The following is a 21,804-nucleotide window of genomic DNA, read 5'->3' on the forward strand; positions in this document are numbered from 1 at the left end:
CTTTATACTATACACATTTAGGCCATTGTTTTGTTTTTATAAAACTGTAATCATATAATACAGTTTTATAATCTGCTTTTTAAACACAACAATTACATAACATTTAGCTGTTTCATTTGCATTCAGATTCATAAGGGTTCCAGTACTTCATTTATCAGAAAACCAAGAGAAATAGTCTCATTGAAATATAAGTACATAAGGCCAGGCATGGTGGCTCACGCCTGTAATCCCAGCACTTTGAGAGGCTGAGGTGGGCGGATCACCTGAGGTCAGGAATTCGAGACCAGCCTGGCCAGCCTGGACAACATGGTGAAACCCCGTCTCTGCTAAAAATACAAAAATGAGCCGGGCGTGGTGGTGAGTGCCTGTAATCCCAGCTATTCAGAAGGTTGAGGCAGGTGAATCGCTTGAACTCGGGAGGTGGAGGTTGCAGTGAATCGAGATTGCGCCACTGCACTCCAGCCAGGGCGCCAAAGTGAGACTGCATCTCAAAAAAAAAAGATAAAAATAAAAAATATATATGTATTATATATTTTTCCAGACAGGGTCTTACTCTGTCTCCCAGTCTGAAATACAGTGGCGCCATCATAGCTCACTGCAGCCTCAAGTTCCCGGGCTCAAGTGATCCTCCCACTTCAGCTTCCCAAGTAGCTGGAAATACAGGTGCATGCCACCATGCCCAGTCAATTTTTTTTTTAATTTTTCATAGATACAGAGTTTCACTGTGTTGCCCAGTCCTAATAAACACTATGTGATGAAAAGAAAAAAGTAAATCACCCTAAAGTTAAGTCTTTAATGTTAAGTCTTTAACGAGAAATGCAAATAAAGCATTTCTCAATAGATTATGGGAAGAGAATCAGCTGAAGAATAAACATCTTTAGTAAAGCTTTTGCTCATGTGCATTAACCAATACTCTTGAAAACCAGGATTAATTTACTGTACCTTCTTAATATTCCTTTGAAATTCCTTATGGCGCACAGGTAGCGTAGAAAATAACTGCTTCATGCTGACTGTGGTCCCTCTGGGGTGGGGGTAGGGGGTTTTCTGGATGATTTTCCCATTGTGATCAAACACCAGTCAAGTCCCAACCTTCGCCGATGCATGGCAGGTAGAAATGGTGACATCGCTGTGAGAGAACACCAGGCATGGCGTGTTCAGTGAGAGACCTGCGATGTTGGGCACTGACTATGCTTTTCTTCACTTGCTTTTCTCTCAAAACTTTCTTAAAAAGCTGATGATTCCTCTGAGATAACCAAGATCTAAACGGTTGAGGAGTCATCATAAAATCTAAGGTTTGGCATCTAAAAGACAGTGAGACAGAGGGCACTAAACATGCTTTGCTTTGGTTAGAGCTTTGATTTCATTTTTCAGGTTGAACTGCAAAACCATAAATGATCTCAAGATTCATTTATTCACAAATAGAGATTTGTTTTGTTATTACTCTTCAAATAAAATTTTTTTAAATAATTTTTTAAAGAATTTAAAAAAATATTTTTCAAATATTTAAAGAATCCAAAAGATATAATTAAAATGTATATGTAAGGCAGGGTGCGGTGGCTCATGCCTGTAATTCCAGCACTTTGGGAGGCCGAGGAGGGCAGATCACTTGAGGCCTGGAGTTCCAGACCAGCCTGGGCAACATGGCAAAACCCCATCTCTACTAAAAATTCAAAAATTAGCCAGGAGTGGTGGTGCACGCTTAGTCCCAGCTCTTCAGGAGGCTGAGGCACAAGAATCACTTGAACCTGGGAGGCAGAGATTGCAGTGAGCTGAGACTGTGCCACTGCACTCCAGCCTGGGTGACAGAGTGAGACTCTGTCTAAAAATACATATACATATACACATATATATGTGTATATATATATATATTTACATATAATTATAAAGATTTAGTATCTGTGCTATAATTAAATAGTGCTTTGGTGAAATGTTTCCCTAAAATTTGATGATGAAAACCAATGGTAACTATCATTTATTATCTATATGTTATGTTAAAATTGAGAAGTTACTGTTTTAATAAGGGTAACCATTTTTTTAACAATACTATTTGCTTCATTTCATTCATTTATTTCTCACATTTCAGAAGTACTAGGACTTAGATTGGCAGTGAGACAAAACAGAATTCAGAAGCTAGAAGTTGAGATACTGAGATAGAAAACTGTAAATAATAACGATTCCAATTAATTTTCAGAGAGGTTTTTCTAAGGGGTCAAATGAATGGATAAAAATATTGTATCACCTCAGTGCACACAGCGAGCTCAGAGCTTCCCCCGAAAGCCGAAAGTTTCAACCTCAGTTAGGTCAGCAAACTCTTGAATCTTAGATGTGTGATGTTTCAGAGCTGAAAGAGACTGTAAAGTAAAGATTAAGATACCACAAGTGCTATAACAACGGATATACATGATATCTAGTAACTGGCTTAAAAAACTGTTTTTGCGTTTCCCAAGACAGTGTTACTCAAAATTCTGAGACATGTGGCCCAATTATTTTATAATAGGATTAGAAAAAGTCAACTTACTTAAGCCTTCAAAGTTTTCTTCTTCTACCCCAAATCCATTGTCTGAAACTTCAATGAGATCCACTCCATAGTCCTTAACTTTAGATCTAGAAAGTTTAAATATTTACATATTTATTAAAAATGGACCCATGCTAGAATGGTGTGATCCCGTGGGGTGGAGCTTGCAGTGAGCCGAGATCCCGCCACTGCACTCCAGCCTGGGAGACAGTGAGACTCCATCTCAACAAAAAAAAAAAAAAAAAAAAAAAAGGACCCATGCTATAAGTTTTTATATTGATATTATTTATAACATATGCAAATTGAAGAGTCATAACTATACCTTTAGTTAAACGTACTAGTGTCATTTTGTATATTTCATTTTTATAAAGTCCTTTCTGGCCATTTACTAGCCCAGATTAAATAGTTTAGCTTTTTCTTTCTTTCCTCTTTTTTTTTGTCCCTAGGCTAGTCAAGTGATGCAGTTGGAGTGGAGAAGGAACAAGAAAATCTGTAACTGGTTGTGATCAATTAGTGGTTAACACCGTTGCACTTTGACCAGACTTTTCTTTTGAAAGAAATAATTTTAACATACCCAGTAAGGAGAAAGGGGGCCAGGCGCGGTGGTTCATGCCTGTAATCCCAGCACTTTGGGAGGCCAAAGTGAGCGGATCACCTGAGGTCAGGAGTTCCAGACCAGCCTGACCAACGTGGAGAAACCCTGTCTCCACCAAAAATACAAAATTAGCCAGGTGTGGTGATGCATGTCTGTAATCCCAGCTACTGGTAAGGCTGAGGCAGAATTGCTTGAACCCGGGAGGTGGAGGTTGCGGTGAGCCGAGATCGTGCCATGGCACTATAGCCTGGGCAACAAGAGCGAAACTCCATCTCAAAAAAAAAAAAAAGACAACTGGTTCTGGAATCAGACTTCCTGGATCCTATTTTATTAGCTTTATAATCTCAAAAAAAGGAAATTTCCTGTTCCTTAATTTCTTCATCTATAAAATGGAGATAATAAGTTCTATCTCATAAAGTTACTTGGCTGATTCATAATTTTTTAGGTTTTCTTATTTTATTTTGTTATTTTCTTTTTATTTTCTTTTTTTTTTTTTTGAGATGGAGTTTTGCTCTTGTCACCCAGGCTGGAATGCAGTGGCACCATCTGAGCTTGGCTCACTACAACCTCCACGTCCCAGGTTCAAGAAATTCTCCTCCCTCAGCCTCCTGCACCACCACATCTGGCTAATTTTTGTATTTTTAGTAGAGACAGGGTTTTACCATGTTGGTTAGGCTGGTCTTGAACTCCTGACCTCAAATGATCAGCCCCGCTCTGCCTCCCAAAGTGCTGGGATTATAGATGTGAGCCACTACTCCAGGCCTATTTCATTTTATTTTATTGAGACGGAGTCTTGCTCTGTCCCCAGGCTGGTGTGCAGTGGCACGATCTCGGCTCACTGCAACCTCCGCCTCCCGGGTTCAAGCAATTCTCATGCCTCAGCCTCCCAAGTAGCTGGGATTACAGGCTTCTGCCACCAGGTCCGGCTAATTTTTATATTTTTAGTAGAGACAGAGTTTCACCATTTTGGACAGGCTGGTCTCAAACTGCTGACCCCAGGTATCTACCCGCCTTGGCCTCCCAAAGTGCTGGGATTACAGGTGTGAGCCACCACACCCGGCCTACTTTATGTTTTTAGTAGAGACGAGGTCTTACCATGTTGGCCAGGTTGGTCTTGAACTCTTGGCCTCAAGCAATCCCCCCACCTCGGCCTCTCAAATGGCTAGGATTACAGGCGTGAAACACCATGCCCAGCTATTCTGCAAATTAAATGAGATATTTCTGTGCAATTCTAGCATAACACCTGCCTCGCACACCATAAGAACACAATAAAAGCTGTTATTATTATTACTACCTAGCTAAGTACTAGGCACATAATAGGTGCTAACTTTAACTTAAAAATAATCATTTATTACTACATCAACACTTGATAGTCTTATTGCAATAACAAATGTTTCTTGACTACAACAACATACACTGATCATTTCTCGTGGCTTAAAACTCTCCCAGACTTACCAATATTAGTGGCACCAGCATCCAGACCGTTTTCTACCAACTCCTTCACCGCAGTGCTTAGACTCAGTACCACCGGCCCAGAGCAAATCTGATGGACTGACTTCCGATCAATAGGTTTGATGGCCTTAGCAGGTTCTGTACTAAAGAAATGTTACAAGAAACAAAGCAAGTATTCAGCTATATATTTTCATCCTGATTTTAAGTGTGGGAAATGACTCAACACTGTAAATAGTTTATGGGGCTAATCTATTCATTTATTATATTAACAAATACATTTATTATATCCAGAAATAGAAACACTGTTTTACAATCCTTAAACATGTACCCAAAATACTTCTGGATAGATACTTCAAATTCAACAGATCCTTACTATCTAATTATACTAGGATCCACATGGAGAAAACACACATTTTGTCTCTCAAATTACCAAAATCTTTGGCAACAATGGTGTCTTCTTTCTTGAAAACTGAAAGCATGGCCTGGTGGGGTGGCTCATGCCTGTAATCCCAGCACTTTGGGAGGCAGAGGCAGGCGGATCACTTGAGGTCAGGAGTTGGAGACCATCCTGGCCAACATGGTCAAACCCTGTCTCTACTAAAAATACAAAAAATTAGGCAGGCATCATGGTGGGCGCCTATAAACCCAGCTACTCGGGAGGCTGAGGCAGGAGAATCACTTAAACCCGGAAGGTGGAGGTTGCAGTGAGCTCAGATTGCAGCATTGCACCCCAGCCTGGGCAACGAGCAAAAAAAAAAAAAAAAAAAAAAGTGAAAGCAACATAATTTCCCACATAATTAGAAAAACCAACAGTATACTGGAAAATACACAATGTTTAAGTCAAAATCATCTCAGAAATTGGGTACCAGTTACATAACTATTCCTTATACACAGTTGCCTTTGATACCCTACTCCAAATTGAAGCTGCCAGCTGCTGTCTTAGCAAAGACCCTCAAAGTTCTTGCCGTACTAGCTTTAAGAGTTTTATAACGGTTTTATCTCCCCTTATTCCCTGCTCCAAGCCATCCTCCACTCTATCACCAGAGCTATTTTTGAAATCACAAATCTGGTCAAATAATTTTTCTGCTTAAAAATTTACTAGTGCCCCACTTCCTGCTATATGAAATTGAAAATCTAGTCATCACTGGGCCCAAAACTACCTTCTTATCAGAATCTCTCTAATCCTTTCCCTTCATCAAGTCCCCTACAGCATCATCATCATTATTATTTATTATGATTATTATTATTTGAGAGTACTCACCCTGTCGCCCAGGCTAGCGTGCAATGGCATGATCTCACCTCACTGCAGGCTCCGCCTGCCAGGTTCAAGCGATTCTCCTGTCTCAGCCTCCCAAGTAGCTGGGATTACAGGCACCCAGCATCACACCCGGCTAATTTTTGTGTTTTTAGTAGAGATGGGGTTTCACCATGTTGGGCAGGCTTGTCTTGAACTCCTGACCTCAGGTGATCTGCCCACCTCGGCCTCCCAAAGTGCTAGGATTACAGGTGTGAGCCGCCGCAACCGGCCGTGCCCTATATTGCAGCACAGTGAACAATTGTTTCCTGAACATCACAAGCTCTTTTAGACACTACACTGTATAAGCAGGTCTCTGTCTAAACCGCTCTCCTCTTCCTCCTCTGCCCAACCAATGTCTGCTCATCCAAAGAATGTATCCCGTGTGTTCATTAACTTAGCAATTTCCAGTAAACAGTTTAATTGATAACTTGTTAAGAGAAGGCAGGAAACCTCCATGAAAGAGAAATCATGGGGTATTTCCTACAGCATTTAACACATCGTAGGCCTTCAATAAACCCTTGTGAAATAAACAAACCTCTTTACTCTTCATTCTACCTTGCTAAGAATCTCACCGAAGTCTGTCTACCATGTGAAACTGCAGATGACCTCACAGAAAATTGAAAGAAGTATCTCTAAAAATAAGTTTATTTGGCAACACACTATAGGCTACAGTCCACTTCTGATTTTTTTTTTTTTTTTTTTTGAGATGGAGTCTTGCTGTGTCACCCAGGCCTGACTGCAGTGGCACGATCTTAGCTCACTGCAGCCTCCGCCTCCTGGGTTCCAGCGATTCTCCTGCCTCAGCCTCCCAAGTAGCTGGGATTACAGCCGCCCGCCACCATGCCCAGTTAATTTTTGTATTTTTAGTAGAAACAGGATTTCACCCTGTTGGCCAGGCTAGGCATGAACTCCTGACCTCATGATCCACCCGCCTTGGCCTCCCAAAGTGCTGGGATTATAGGTGTGAGCCACCGCGCCCGGCCCACTTCAGATATTTATTTTCAGAAGGGAGCGCATTTAGATACAGACCGAAAATATGTTTAAATGTCTCAATACATTTAAATGTAGTTACTTAAATATATCTAATATATTTAAATGCAGAGAGCAAATCTGCGTTTACAAATCTGACACGGAATGCAACTGTGCTAGCCAAGATTCGGTGTAGCTTACCAGCTAGAAATCACATACCCTAACAGGTAGAAATGCATTGCATTTTGTAAAACTGCGCAGCTATGCAAATTAGGATGTGTCTGGACGCTCTACCTTCCCCAAAATAACCTCCATTTTTCAAAAAGGCCAGGCACAGTGCATCACGCCTGTAATTCCAGCACCTTGGGGGGCCGAGGCGGGCGGATTGCTTGAGCTCAGGAGTTCGAGATCAGCCTGGGCAACATAGCGAAATCCCCGTCTCTACAAAAATAAAAAATTAAAAATTAAATAATATAAAAATAAAAATAAAATGGGAGAGACAACAGGTAGAAAGGAAATGCATTCAGTCTATGGGGATTTCACGCTCCGGCTTCAAGTCCACTGCCCTGTGATGGGATGTGGGCAGGGCCTGTCTGGGACAGGCCGAACCCAACTCCTTACAGGGCCGAATCCTTTGCCCGCAGCCCAGGACCCCGAAGGAGCTTGCCTCGGCCTCAAGGCGCACCCAAGGGGCACTGGATCGCTGGGGCGCTGAGGACGCCGCTCGGGGACCTCCACGCGGCGGCCTCGCCACGCCCCTGGGCCATGTTCTCCCCATTTCCAGGGAGGTTGGAACGCCGTGGTTCTCAAGGAGGGCGCGCAAGAGTGGAGACCGCGAGTCCAGCTCACCTCGAGCTCTCAAGCTGGCTCCATGGACTCAACACCCGATCCGCCTCCGAGCCTGGGAAACTTCCCCTTCCCAGACTCCCACAGGCGCCCCGCCTCCTGAGCTCCCATTGGCTGCTTTTGACGTTGTGCTCCGCCCTTTCCGGGCGGGGTGAAAAAAAATACTTCCCGTCTCTCCTTTTCGCCTATTGGCTCTGTCAAACGTCGAGTCCGTGACGTTAAAGAGCATGGGCCAATCAGAGCACACCGGACTGCGTTTTCTCCGAACCACCGCAGCAGGGTTAGAAGGGAGATGGCTGCCCTCAGTTGTGGTCTTCGACGGCTTCCGAGCATTGGTGTCTGGCACGCACTTGCTTTGGTTCCGCCAAGTCGCTGGACCAGGTAAAGCCTTATCACGGGCGCTGCGCGCTTCTCCGTCTGGAACTTCCCACCTGCATGTACCGGCTCCCCAACGTGCAATGCGGGAGTAGCGGCCCAGCGCCCTGCGTTGGCCACGTGCGGGTAGGAGCGCGCCCCCCCCCCCCGCCCAGTGCGCACGCGCGGCGGCCCGCTGTTGGCCCGAGTCCCCCCGGGCCTGAAGGAATGTGTCCCACCCAGTTCGCGGTCCCACCCAGTCATCTGTGCCCGCCGGCCAGGGACTCACCCAAACCTTTATGTTTTAAAAGATTTACTCAGGCTGGCGCCATGGCTCACACCTGTAATCCCGGCACTTTGGGAGGCCCAAGCAGGCGGGTCACCTGAGGTCAGGAGTTGGAGACCAGCCTGGCCAACATGTTGAAACCTCGTCTCTATTAAAAATACAAAAATTAGCCGGGCGTGTGGCGGGCGCCTGTAATCACAGCCACTCGGGAGGCTGAGGCAGTAGAATCCTTTGAACCCTGGAGGCGGAGTTTGCAGTGAGCTGAGATCGAGCCATTGCACTGGAGCCTGGGAAACAAGAGTGAAACTGTGTCTCAAAAAACCAAAAATATTTTTTATATATGTAATATATAAAATATATATAATATATGATATCATATCATATATATGATATCACATATATGATATGATATATCACATATATATGATATATATAATGTCATATATGATATCATATATAATGTCATATGATATATAATGTCATATATGATATATAATGTCATATATGATATATATGATATCATGTCATCAATCATATCATATCATATATATGATATATATATACACATCTTTCCTGGTCGGGCGCAGTGGTTCACGTCTGGAATCTTAGCGCTTTGGGAGACCGAGGCGGGAGGATTGCTTGAATTGCTTCAGCCCTGAGAGTTTGAGACCAGCCTGAGCAACATAGTGAGACCCTTGTCTCTTTTTTTTTTTTTTTTTTTTTTGAGTTGGAGTCTAGCTCTGTCGCCCAGGCTGGAATGCAGTGGCCTGATCTCGGCTCACTGCAAGCTCCGCCTCCCAGGTTCACGCCATTCTCCTGCCTCAGCCTCCCGAGTAGCTGGGACTGCAGGTGCCCGCCACCACGCCCGGCTAATTTTTTTTTTGTATTTTTAGTAGAGACCGGGTTTCACCGCCTTAGCCATGTTGGGCTCGCTCTCCTGACCTTGTGAGCCGCCCGCCTCGGCCTCCCAAAGTGCTGGGATTACAGTCCTGAGCCACTGCGTCTGGTCGCTTTGTCTCTATTTTTTAAATATTTTAATTAAAATAAAAATCTATCCATATTTTTTCTTTTTTTTTTTTTTTTTTTGCATATGGCTGCTTAAACATGTTAGTTCAGAGATTGTACCCTCTGAAAAGTGAATAGCACATAAATGCTCATTTTGAGGAATTACAAAGTGAACCCTAGGGTCACCACCTCCCAGGTTGACACACGATGTCACTGCTCCATTCTTTCCACTTAAACCTTCCCCCCCAACCCCCCCGCAGGTCCTGATTTTTATGATAATTATGTCCTGCTTGTGTCTATTATTTTGTTAACACAGTATCCCTAAACAATACAGTGTGGGTTTTTGTTTGTTTTTTTTTTGTTTTTTTCAGACAGTCTCACTCTGTCATCCAGGCTGGAGTGCAGTGGTGTGACCTCGGCTCCCTGCAACCTCTGCCTCCCGGGTTCAAGCAGTTCTCCCACCTCAGCCTCCTGAGTAGCTGAGATTACAGGCGCCGTCCACTGCACCCGGCTAATGTTTTTATTTTTTGTAGAGACGGGGTTTCACCATGTTGGCCAGGCTGGTCTCAAACTCCTGACCTCAAGCGATCTGCCCGCCTGGACCTCCCAAAGTGCTGGGATTACAAATATGAGCCACTGGTGCCCAGCCCTGGCTTCTTTTTTGTAGACATTATTTTAGAAGTCATTTTATTGTGAGTAACAACAGAGGTATTCATTTTCTCTGTAGTATGCTGTTCCATTGCATAACTCTCCCGCATATATTTATCCATCCTACTTGCTCAGGGACACTGGATTGTTTTCCATTTTAACCTGCTATGAACAATTCTGCAGTGAATATTCTTTTTTTTTTTTTTTGGAGACGGAGTCTCGCTCTGTTGCCCAGTTTGGAGTACAGTGGCGCGATCTCGGCTCACTGCAACCTCCACTTCCTGGGTTCACGCCATTCTCCTGCCTCAGCCTCCTGAGTAGCTGGGACTGCAGGTACCCGCCACCATGCCCGGCTAACTTTTTGTATTTGTAGTAGAGATGGGGTTTCACTGTGTTAGCCAGGATGGTCTCGATCTCCTAACCTCGTGATCCGCCCACCTCGGCCTCCCAAAGTGCTGGGATTACAGGCGTGAGCCACCATGCCCGGTCTCTGCAGTGAATACTCTTATACAGAGGAGCAGGCATGGGGTATGTACTAACGAATGGGACTGCTGGCTCAGTGGCTCGCCTGGCTTTCCACTCTAGTAAATTGTTTTCCAAGGTTGTTAGACTGGTTGGTGCACTCTCTTCCCACTCCCCAGCGAGGTAGAATTCCTGATGTTTGCATCCTGCCTAAAGCTGGCGGGTGTAGCCTGGTATCCTAGGGTAGTGTTAGTTTGGATTTCTCCAGACTTCTCTAAGTTGAGGACCTTTTCATATTCACTGGCCGCTGTGATTGCTCTTTTGTAATGTACCTGCTCAAGTCTTTCACTCTTTTCTCATTGCAGACGTACATCCTGGGTTTCCAGCAGGAGAAACAGGCTTGTCGATTCTGACACAAGATGGGTGAATCGGTAACTTTTCTGGTCTATTTTCCCACTGCTTGTTATCCTTCTGTTTTCTTTAATGGCTTTCTGCCTGGATCCAGAGGGACGGACTTTCTTTTGAAACCCAGTAACACCACTGTTATTTCAGTCCAGAGCTAAGACAGAAATAGCAGACATGGTTCAATGGTCCCTGCACCTAGAGAGTGCCGTGGAAACAGGGCCCAGTCACCCTCCAACTGCACAGTCCCATGAAACCAGAAAGACAACCCAGGTTGGAGGATGTCACCTTTCATTTAAGACCAAGTTTTGCAGGGTCTTTTTAATTCATTTTTAAGTGTGCTGCCTAACTTCCTTTGGGCTTTTATTTGTGAACTTATAACTTAGAGGACACATAATCTCACTCTTCTAGCAATTTCTCTGGGAGATGATAACAGTGTGGACAGATGAATAATTAGCAATAAAACATCTTGGCCAGGTGTGGTGGCTCCCGTCTGTAATCCCAGCACTTTGGGAGACCAAGGCAGGAGGACCACTTGAACCTAGGAGTTCAAAACCAATCTGGGCAACATGGTGAAACCCCATTTTTACAAAAAATACAAAACTTAGCCAGGTGTTGTAGCATGTGCCTGTAGTCCCAGCTATTCAGGAGGCTGAGGTGGGAGCATCACTTGAGCCCCGGAGGTCAGGGCTGCATTGAGCTGTGATCGTGCCACTGCACTCCAGCATGGGCAACAGAGTGAAACCCTGTGTCAAAAAAAAAAAAAAGCAATCAAGCATCTCCAGGGTAAATGAGAGCAACATAAAGAATAAGCTGCTTATAAATACATATAAATTAAAACAAATTGATAAAAACAATATACCACATCATAATCTAATCTCAGCAAGGAAAACAACAGCCCGACATTAGAAGGCACCAATGACATAAAACAGATCTTGAACATTTTGGTATTACTCAGATCATGAAGGAATAGGTCAAGTTGCACTCAGGCTTAAAAATCACAAGCCACGTTACACATATAGTACTTCAGACATTCTTTATTCCTGACTGAGTTTTTTTTGTTTTTGAGACGGAGTCTCGCTCTGTCGACCAGGCTGGAGTGTAGTGTCATGATCTCGGCTCACTGCAGCCACCGTCTCCCGGGTTCAAGCAATTCTCCTGCCTCAGCCTCCCCAGTAGCTGGGTTTACAGGTGCCCACCACCATGGCCAGCCAATTTTTTGTATTTTTAGTAGAGACGGGGTTTCACCATGTTGGCCAGGCTGGTCTCGAACTCCTGACCTCAAGTCATCTGCCCGCCTTGGCCTCCCAAAGTGCTGAGATTACAGGCGTGAGCCACTGCGCCTGGCCCTTACTGAGCTTTGAATCCAGTAGGTGCATTTTTGGCCCTATTGGAGCAGACAACCTACTGCCATTTGTGGAAATTAGCAAGCTTGTACACAAACAGTGTACAAATACAGGCTGGTTAAGAGAGGTTGGAAATATGACTCAGGACTAATCATTAAGTAACAGAATATTACACAGGTAGTAGCCTTCCCTGTCACACACCTTGCTTTCAAATTTATTTTCAGTCAGCACCTAGTTTTTTTTTGTTTTTGAGATGGAGTCACCCTGTCGTTCAGGCTAGAGTACAGTGGTGGGATCTTGGCTCACTGCACCCTCCCCCTCCTGGGTCCAAGTGATTCTCCTGCTTCAGCCTCCTGAGTAGCTGGGATTACAGGTGTCCACCACCAAGCCCAGCTAATTTTTGTGTTTCAGTAGAGATGGAGTTTCATCGTGTTGTCGTCTCGAACTTCTGACCTCAAGTGATCCACCCACCTTGCCCTTCCAAAGTGCTGAGATTACAGGTGTGAGCCACCGTGCCCAGCCAGCACCCAATAATTTAATTGGCATACTGAACTCTGTTCCACCCGGAAGTCAGTGGACTTCACATTTCTCTGCTGTTTGATCTTAAATAAGAGCAACAGACTAGGAGAGGTGAGAAAGTGCTGATTAAGCCCGCGGGTAAACAGGAGTTAAGCAAACAAGAGAAGAGGGAAGAGTGATTCGGATAGAGGGAACAGCACATGTGAAGATCCTGTGTTTGGAGCCAGCGTGGTGTTTTAGGAACTCCTAGGACAGTGTAGCTAGAGTACACAGCAAAGGAGGAAATTGGGTGAGGTAATGTAGCCAGGGGCCAAATGATACAAGATGTCTGTGAGGCCATGTTAAATGTTTGACGTTTTATCCTAAGCACCTAGGAGGTTAGCAAGGGGGAGACAGTGACAATATCTGATTTTATTTTTTTGAGACGGAGTCTTGCTCTTGTCGCCCAGGCTGGAGTGCAGTGGCACGATCTCTGCTCACTGCAACCTCCGCCTCCCAAGTTCAAGCGATTCTCCTGCCTCAGCCTCCTGAGTAGCTGGGATTATAGGCACTCACACCACACGTGGATAATTTTTGTACTTTAGTAGAGATGGGGTTTCACCATGTTGGCCAGGCTGGTCTCAAACTCCTGACCTGAAGTGATTCACCTCCCTGGGCCTCCCAAAGTGCTAGGATTACAGGCATGAGCCACTGCACCCGGCCTTGTTTTAAGCATTTGGGGATCAATTTCAGGGACCTATTGGACTATGGGGAAAACGAGATGGTTCTACTCCTGTATTTGAAAGTCTTTTTCCTTTTGGTTTCTTTAGTTTGTAGTTAAGGCTCTGCAGACTTGCATCCCATAATGTCTTTTATTTTTTTTTAATTTTTATTTTTTTGAGACAGAGTCTCACTCTGTCACCCAGGCTGGAGTACAGTGGTGCGATCATAGCTCACTGCAGCCTTGAACTCCTGGACTCAAGCAGTCCTCCCACCTCAGCCTCCTGAATAGCTGAATACAGGCCTGCGCTGCCACACCTGGCTAATTATTATTATTTTTTTTGTAGAAATGGGGTCTTGCTGTATAGCCCAGGCTGGTCTTGAACTCCTGGCCTCAAGCCATCCTCCTGCCCTGGCCTCCCAAAGTGCTGGGATTATGGGCATGAGCCACGGTGCCCAGCCTTTGTCTTAGTTTTTGGTCCCCCTCACCTGATCCCAGAGTTCTAGAACCATTCCCTTGGAAAGAAAGGGACTGGTCAGGGCTGGGGATGGAGAAGTGCTGTGGTAGGAGCCCTTTCTTCTCTTTCTCTCCCCAGCTGGATCGCCATACCTACCCTGCAGTCCTCGTCTTCCTGGCCCCATAGCTCCTCCTCTCCAAGCATGTCTTCCCCACTGCAGAGAGCTGCGGGAGATACCAAGAGGGCCTTGTCTGCATCTTCTAGTTCCTCTGCCAGTCTACCCTTCGATGACAGGGACTCAAACCATACCTCAGGGGGGTAAGTAGATGTTGCATTGTACGGCCACTTCCTGTGTCCGTGGCAGCCTTCCCCCTCTCGTTTTCCCACATTGATGATAATATGCGTGGGACTGTGTGAAAACACCAGAAGTGCTGTACTCGTTCAGCACAGTGACACCCTCCCTCCAGCTCCAGGTGTTTTGTTTTTGGCAGTCCTAGATGTTGTAGACATCAAAATAGTAGTACATCCTGTTTTTTGGTTGTTTGTTTGTTTTTTTGAGATGGAGTCTCACCCTGTCGCCCAGGCTGGAGTGCAGTGGCGTGATCTTGGCTCACTGCAACCTCCGCCTTCCGGATCCAAGCACATCCTGTTTTTAATCCATCATCCATCGTGTCTAAACCTCTCTTAAACACATTTCTGTGTTCAGCATGTACAACCCCTGGTGGGGGCTGGGAGGTGGCAGATGGGGGAGTAAAGAGTTCTTTATTTGTTGCCTGGTAAATTGTATATACTTTTTAGCTGGTATCCCCTAGTTTTCCTACTTGGGGATTTTGTAAACAGGTCTGTGTATCCTTATTTATTACCACATATGAGTTTATTGTGTGTAGGTTATAATAATATATCTTGGTTTTTTATCTTTCCAGAAGGAAAAAAGCTAATGTCATACAGATCTGCTTTGTCCCCTGGCTGTTTTAATTGGCTTTCTCTGAATCATTTCTGTTTCTGTCAGTGCTGCTGTGGGGGACCTGATTATATCAATGTTATAAACTTGAATTGATAAGACATGTGGTTGATGTTTCACGGGGGTGGAATTTAACTCTAGGTCCATATTAGTCTCCTGTTTATGGATGAGTGATAGATGACTTCCTGAGCCATGATTATTTTTCTCTACAAAGAGCAGTGATCTCTCTACCTGCTAAGTGAGTAGCATTTGATTCTCTTCTTCAGAGAGAATACTGGGAAGGGTTGTCCTTCCCCTGCCTCATTTCCTCATTCTTCGTCTCCATTGCTTTCATGTGAAAGTTTTCCTTTAAGACCTTGTCCCAGCCAGGTGTGGTGGCTCACGCCTGTAATCCCAACACTTTGGGAGGCTGAGGCAGGTGGATCACCTGAGGTCAGGAGTTTGAGACCAGCCTGGCCAACACAGTGGAACACCTGTAATCCCAGCTACTCGGGAGACTGAGGCAGGAGAATCACTTGAACCTGGGAGGCAGAGGTTTTAGTGAGCCGAGATCACACCATTGCACTCCAGCCTGGGTGACGAGAGCAAAACTCTGTTTCAAAAAAAAAAAAAAGACTTTGTCCCAACTTCCTACTAAAAATAAGCTCATTTTTTCTTAAAATCTGAATATGTTTTTCTCATGGAGATGGGGTGCGATGAGAGAATAGGGAGGGAATAGGGTGGTTATATGTAAAGAGAACGGTACTTTCTCACAGGAATACTGACTCTTTGTTAGCTGATGAAGGCAGTGACTTTGAAGATAGCTTCAATCGCAATGTGAAGAAGAAAGCAAAAGGACCACCAAAAACAACGCCGGTGAGTCAGCCAGTTTTCTTTTGTTTTTGAGTCTTGTGGGGGAAGCAGCCCAGCTACTCAAGAGGCTGAGGCAGGACAGTGGCGTGAACCCCGGGGGCGGAGCTTGTAGTGAGCTGAGATCGCGCCACTGCACTCCAGCCTGGGTGACAGAGCGAGACTCCGTCTCAAAAAAAAAAAAGAAAAAAAGAAAACTTAAAAGAGGTTCAGGTGATACGGTTCATAAAAGGACAAGATTTACAAAGTATTAAGTGACGGAAATTGGAACAAGAGAAATTTTGAAGAGAAAAGGACTTTAGGATATAGAGATACAGGAAGGGGACTCAAGGACTTTTTTTTTTAAGGGAAACAAGTTAATAAACTTCATAACAGTATAAAAATCAATTATTTCAGTACTGAGTCTAACTCAGACTCTGCTGTGGAACTGGCAGCGTAAGCCTACTTGTGTGATAATGATGAGACCAAGTGTTAATGTCACTGTTACCTTTTTTTCATATTTCTGATCTTTTTATACATATTAGGTGGCAAACATCCAAAGAAAGGTTCCGAGTGGCACATCGTCATAGCCGGAAACAGTCAGAGCCACCAGCCAATGATCTTTTCAATGCTGTGAAAGCCACCAAAAGTGACATGAAGGTAAAGCAGTGTCTTACCACTGTTGATACCATCTCACTTTGGTAAGGTGGTAAGGACAAGTGTCTACAAACTTGATGTGAACATTTTAGTGAGTGTAACATATCAAGAAAGATAAAATTATGGGGTGAATCCTTGGCGTGATAGAAGGGTAACCTCGAATGAGAGAGCATGTTCTTTTTTTTTTTTTTTTTTTGAGACAGAGTTGCTTTCTTCGCCCAGGCTGGAGTGCAGTGGTACAGTCTCAGCTCACTGCAGCCTCTGCCTCCTGGGTTCAAGCGATTCTCGTGCCTCAGCCTCCCAAGTAGCTGGGATTACAGGCACATGCCACCACGCCCAGCTAATTTTTGTATTTTTAGTAGAGATGGGGTTTCACTGGTCTCCAACTTCTGACCTCAGGTGATCCGCCCGCCTCGGCCTCCCAAAGTGCTGGGATTACAGACGTGAGCCACTGCACCCGGCTTCGAGAGAGCATGTTCTTTTCTTAAAGCGTGTTCTTTTCTTAAATGTATCACAGGAGTGATTATGCCTTTATTGATTGATGGAGCAGGTGACGAGAGGCATTGCAAGACATGAGAAGGAAGCTTGGATGTCGGTGTCACCTTGTTCACCCATGTTATTTTTTAGCTCCATCTTGACAATTGTACTTACTTATTTTTTCCCTTTGTTTCTTGTTTTTATAATTTTATTGAAGTTTTAATACCCAAAAGTGTACAAAGCTTCTATGTAGTTTAAAAAATAAAAATGATTACCCAGATCTCTAGCCCCAGCTCAAGAAGTGAAACATGAATATTGCTGTAGAGATCCTTTGTGTACCTTCTTTCTACCCTACCTCACAGTCCCCTTATTACCCCCAGGTAAACACTAGGGTGAATTTTGTGTTAATCTTTGTCATCTTTCATTACAGTGTTACCACTATGAATGTGTTCTTCAATTATGTAAATGAATGCATTATTCAGGCTTCTGTGATTTAATTATTTCAGTTAACATTGTTTGAGATTTATCCACATTAATGTGTAATTTTATAGTTTCTGTGAAAATATTTAAAATTTTCAAACATACAGAATTTTGCTAGTTATATTTTCGTTATTTGATTTCTAACTTTGTTGTGTTGTATTCAGGGAATGTGGTGTTTGAAATTTATGTAGGGTCTGGGCACAGTGGCTCACACCTTTGATCCCAGCACTTGGGAAGGCTGAGGCAGGCAGATCACTTGAGGCCAGGAGTTCGAGACCAGCCTGGCCAACATGGTGAAACCCCATCTCTACTAAAAATACAAAAATTAGCTGCATGTGGTGGCGTTTGTCTGTAATCCCAGCCACTTGGGAGGCTGAGGCATGAGAATTGCTTGAACCCGGGAGGCGGAGGTTGCAGTGAGCTGAGATTGTGCCACGGCACTCTAGCCTGGGTGACAGAGTGAGACTCTGTCTCAAAAAAAAAAAAAAAGAAAGAAATTTATGGAGACTTAGCCTTACGGCCTAGGATTGAGTTGGTACATTCGTTTTATCTTTTCTGTTTCTTTTTCTCCCTTTGCTTGCTTTCCTTTGGATTTCTTGTCTTCTACAAGGACCTGAGCACATTTCAATTCCAGTTGTCTTTTCCACCTTACATGCAGTTGTACAGTGTGTTAGTTTTTTTTTTTTTTTTTGAGACGGAGTCTTGCTCTGTCACCCAGGCTGGAGTGCAGTGACACGATCTTGGCTCACTGCAACCTCTGCCTCCCGGGTTCACGTGATTCTCCTGCCTCAGCCTCCCGAGTAGCTTGGATTACAGGTGCACGCCACCACACCCAACTAATTTTTGTATTTTTAGCAGAGACGGGGTTTCACCATTTTGGCCAGGATGGTCTTGATCTCTTGACCTCATGATCCGCCCTCCTCGGCCTTCCAAAGTGCTGGGATTACAGGTGCGAGCCACCACGCCCGGCCTTTTATTTCTTTTTTTGAGCCCATTCTCTCCCTCTTTTAGTTTTAAAATTTTATTAAACATAGCCATTTTATAATCTATGGTAGATGATTATCTAAAGTCTTTGTGAATATAATTCTGTCAGTGCCTTGTTTCTTTATATGTTTTACTAGGTTTACTGTGAGCCACTCATTTTCCCTGGAGTTCTTATGTGCTGGAATTCTTTGGGGCCTAGGTCAAAGGTGGGTTTTTTTTTTTTTTTGAGACGGAGTCTCGGTCTGTCACCCAGGCTGGAGTGCAGTGGCGTGATCCCTGCTCACTGCAAGCTCCGCCTCCTGGGTTCAGGCCATTCTCCTGCCTCAGCCTCCCGAATAGCTGGGACTACAGGCGCCTCCAACCACGCCGGCTAAATTTTTGTATTTTTAGTAGAGACAGGGTTTCACCATGTTAGCCAGGATGGTCTCGATCTCCTGACCTCGTGAGCTGCCTGCCTCGGCCTCCCAAAGTGCTGGGATTGCAGGTGTGAATCACCGCGCCTGGCCCCAAAGGTGGGTTTTTAAGAGAGGAACCTGCTGTTGCTTTGACAGTTGCCTGGGGACACTCCAGAATCAGTTTTTTTTTTTTTTTTTTTGAGACAGGGTCTCGTTCTTTCTAGGCTGGAGTGCAGTGGTGCTCTCACGGCTCCCTGCTGGTTTGACCTCCCTCAGTGGTGAGGGGGTGACCCTCCCACCTCAGCCTCTCGCATAGCTGGGACTATAGGCGTGTGCCACCATGCCTGATTATTCTGTTTCTGGTAGAGCAGCCTGGGCAACATGAGTTTCACTTTACTTGGGTTACTGCTCCCAGCCTGAATCACTTTTAATTATCTGAATGATTATTCTGGGCTGGGTGTGGTGGCTCGTGCCTATAATCCCAGCACTTTGGGAGGCTAAGGTGGGCCTCACTTGAGGTCAGGAGTTCAAGAACAGCCTGGCCAATATGGTGAAACCCTGTCTCTACTAAAAATACAAAAATTAGCCATTAGCCAGGCGCAGTGTCGCACACCTGTAATCCCAGCTACTCGGGAGGCTGAAGCAGGAGAATGCTTGAACCTGGGAGGTGGAGGTTGTAGTGAGCTGAGATCTTGCCATTGCGCTTCAGCTTGGGCTACAGAGTGAGACAGTCTCCAAAAAAAAAAAAAAAGGAAAAGATAAAAAAGATTATTCTGATAATGTATGTGGTGTGAATCTTGACTGCAAATCCAGATCTGAGGGCTCACTATGGTTGTGGATTCTCAAGGAGGAGTTATTTTTTTTTCCCTCCACTGCACCCTCAAGTCATAACAAGCTAGTTTTCTTGCTGTCGCCATCTGCCCTGTAGGTTTAGTGTTCAATCTCACTTCCTTGAGGATGTGATTCTTTGCAGGACCCAGCTTTATTTAGGTGCCTCCTCTTGGACTACTCGTCTTGGAAGAAGCTTAGACTCTACCTCCTGTGCTCTGCACTCCATGCAGCCATCTGGATACAAAGTCAGGGTCCCCAGGGATTCATGAAACCTTTAGGGCAAAAGTCAGTTTGCTTACCTCCCAGGGTTGCTACTTACACCTCATTTTTGGCCTATATGAAATTTTACCTTTCATTCTAGTTCACCAGTACATTGTGAAAGATGTTTTAAATGTTTTACAGAAGTTTAGATGGTTCAACTGGGAAGATCGTATAGGATTTCTGTTCTGTCATATTGCCAGAAGTAGAAGTCATCTACATTTTTTTTTCCTAGTCTTTGGTAGATGAGTGGCTGGATAGCTACAAGCAAGACCAGGATGCAGGATTTCTGGAGCGTGTTAACTTTTTCATCTGAACTTGTGGATGTAAAGGTGAGGAAACTGCTCCCCCTTTCTAATTCCCAGCCTTTTGTTCCTGTGTTATGAAATTCTTTCTCCATTTAGATAAGTAGGATTAGACATTTCCTAAATAAAGGAAGATAGTAAAGCATTGGCAAAATTTTACTTATTTAGGCCGGGCACTGTGACTCACACCTGTAATCCCAGCACTTTGGGAAGCTGAGGCGGGTGGATCACTTGAGGTCAGGAGTTGAAGACCAGCCTGGGCAACATGGTGAAACCCCTACTAAATACAAAAAATTATCTGGGTATGGTGGCTCATGCCTGTAGAATTGCTTGAACCCAGGAGGTGGAGGTTATAGTGAGCCGGGATAGCGCCACTGCACTCCAACCTGGGCGACAGAGCCAGACTGTCTTCAAAAAAACCAAAAAAAAAAAAAAAAAAAAGGGAAAAGTTTCACTTCTTTAACTAAATTTTTTGTTGATAAATACGGGAAGTGATCCAGTAGGTAACCATGTTGGTTTAGAGGCAAGACACTTTGGGGAAAAAGAAGTAATCATGCTTATGTTATGGCACAGATTTGAAGACACCCTTTAGTCTTTCTAGATGCAATAATCTGTTATTTTCTTACTCTTTATTTCTCAGCTACTTTGCCCATATTTGTCCTCTGTAGCTGTGGTACCCCCAGAACTCTTACTGCCATGGCTTAATTTATTAAGATGGTCTCAGTCAGGTTGTATTATATAAGAAATCAGCGTCTGGCTTAGTTTTATTACTCTCTTTTGTTTTGTTTTGTTTTGTTTTTGTTTTTGTTTTTGAGACAGAGTCTCACTCTATTGTCCAGGCTGGAGTGCAGTGGCATGATCTGGGCTCACTGCAACCTCTACATCCTGGGTTTAAGGGATTCTCATGCCTCAGCCTCCCAAGTGACTGAGATTACAAGCATGTGCCACCATATGTGGCGAATTTTTTTTTTTTTCTTTGAGATGTAGTCTGGCTCTGTTGCCCAGGCTGGAGTCCAGTGGCACAATCTCGGCTCACCGCAACCTCCGCATCCCAGGTCCAAGTGATTCTTCTGCCTCAGCCTCCTGGGTAGCTGGGACTACAGATGCACACCACCATGCCTAGCTAATTTTTGTATTTTTAGTAGAGACAGGGTTTCACCATATTGGCCAGGCTGGTCTTGAACTCCTGACCTCGTGATCCACCCATCTCACCCTCCCAAAGTGCTGGGATTACAGGCGTGAGCCACTCTGCCCGGCCTATGTGGCTAATTTTTGTATTTTTAGTAGAGATGGGGTTTCGCCAGGCTGGTCTTGTACTCCTGACCTCAGGTGATTCACCTGCCTCGGCCTCCCAAAGTGTTGGGATTACAGGCATGAGCCATTGCGCCTGGCCTGTTTTTTTTTTGTTGTTGTTGTTGTTGTTTTGTTGTTCTTGTTGTTTATTTTTGGGCACAGTTTTTCACTGCTTGATTCCTGTTTTTTTTTTTAAAACAAATCCTGCCTCAGGTTTATTTGTACAAATAGTGCAGGGGACACCAGTCCTTCTGTCCTCACGTTGGCAGACAGAGATCTCTACTCTGAAGCCTTTGTACAGGCCTGGGCACCTTTGGGAGCCTGAGCCGGAACTGAAGCTGGAGCTGCAGCCTGGGCCTTCATTTGATCCTTGGCCTTTGGCTGGCACGGCCTGAGCCCCTTGGCATTGTGGGCACAAGCATGCTTCTCAAGCTTGGGGCGGGCAGCGTAGGCAAGTGGGCTTAACCTCCTTGGGCTTTACG

At 44.6% G+C, this 21,804-nt stretch overlaps 1 protein-coding gene and 1 pseudogene across 27 annotated transcripts in view; one reads left to right on the forward strand and one right to left on the reverse strand.

Moving 5' to 3' along the window:
- The window catches only part of LOC129040037 (putative postmeiotic segregation increased 2-like protein 1), a 55,667-nt pseudogene that overhangs the window by 6,997 nt on the left and 26,866 nt on the right, over positions 1-21,804 (reverse strand).
- LOC129040034 (putative speedy protein E7) overlaps positions 7,929-21,804 on the forward strand; it is a 34,234-nt gene continuing 20,358 nt past the window's right edge. For 6 of the 27 annotated variants that reach the window (XM_063668282.1, XM_063668288.1, XM_063668304.1 and 3 more), the window contains exons 1-6: positions 7,929-8,055; positions 10,795-10,872; positions 13,992-14,171; positions 15,570-15,669; positions 16,188-16,302; positions 19,960-20,056. The gene's annotated coding sequence lies outside the window, so the exon portion shown is untranslated. Of the gene's footprint in view, positions 8,176-10,794; positions 10,873-12,588; positions 12,808-13,991; positions 14,172-15,569; positions 15,670-16,187; positions 16,303-19,959; positions 20,057-21,804 lie in introns of all 27 variants that reach the window. The other 21 variants (XM_063668294.1, XM_063668286.1, XM_054493841.2 and 18 more) reach the window with 14 other exon arrangements.

This window comes from Pongo pygmaeus, chromosome 6 (assembly GCF_028885625.2).
Source record: "Pongo pygmaeus isolate AG05252 chromosome 6, NHGRI_mPonPyg2-v2.0_pri, whole genome shotgun sequence".
NCBI classification, from domain to species: Eukaryota; Metazoa; Chordata; class Mammalia; order Primates; family Hominidae; genus Pongo; species Pongo pygmaeus.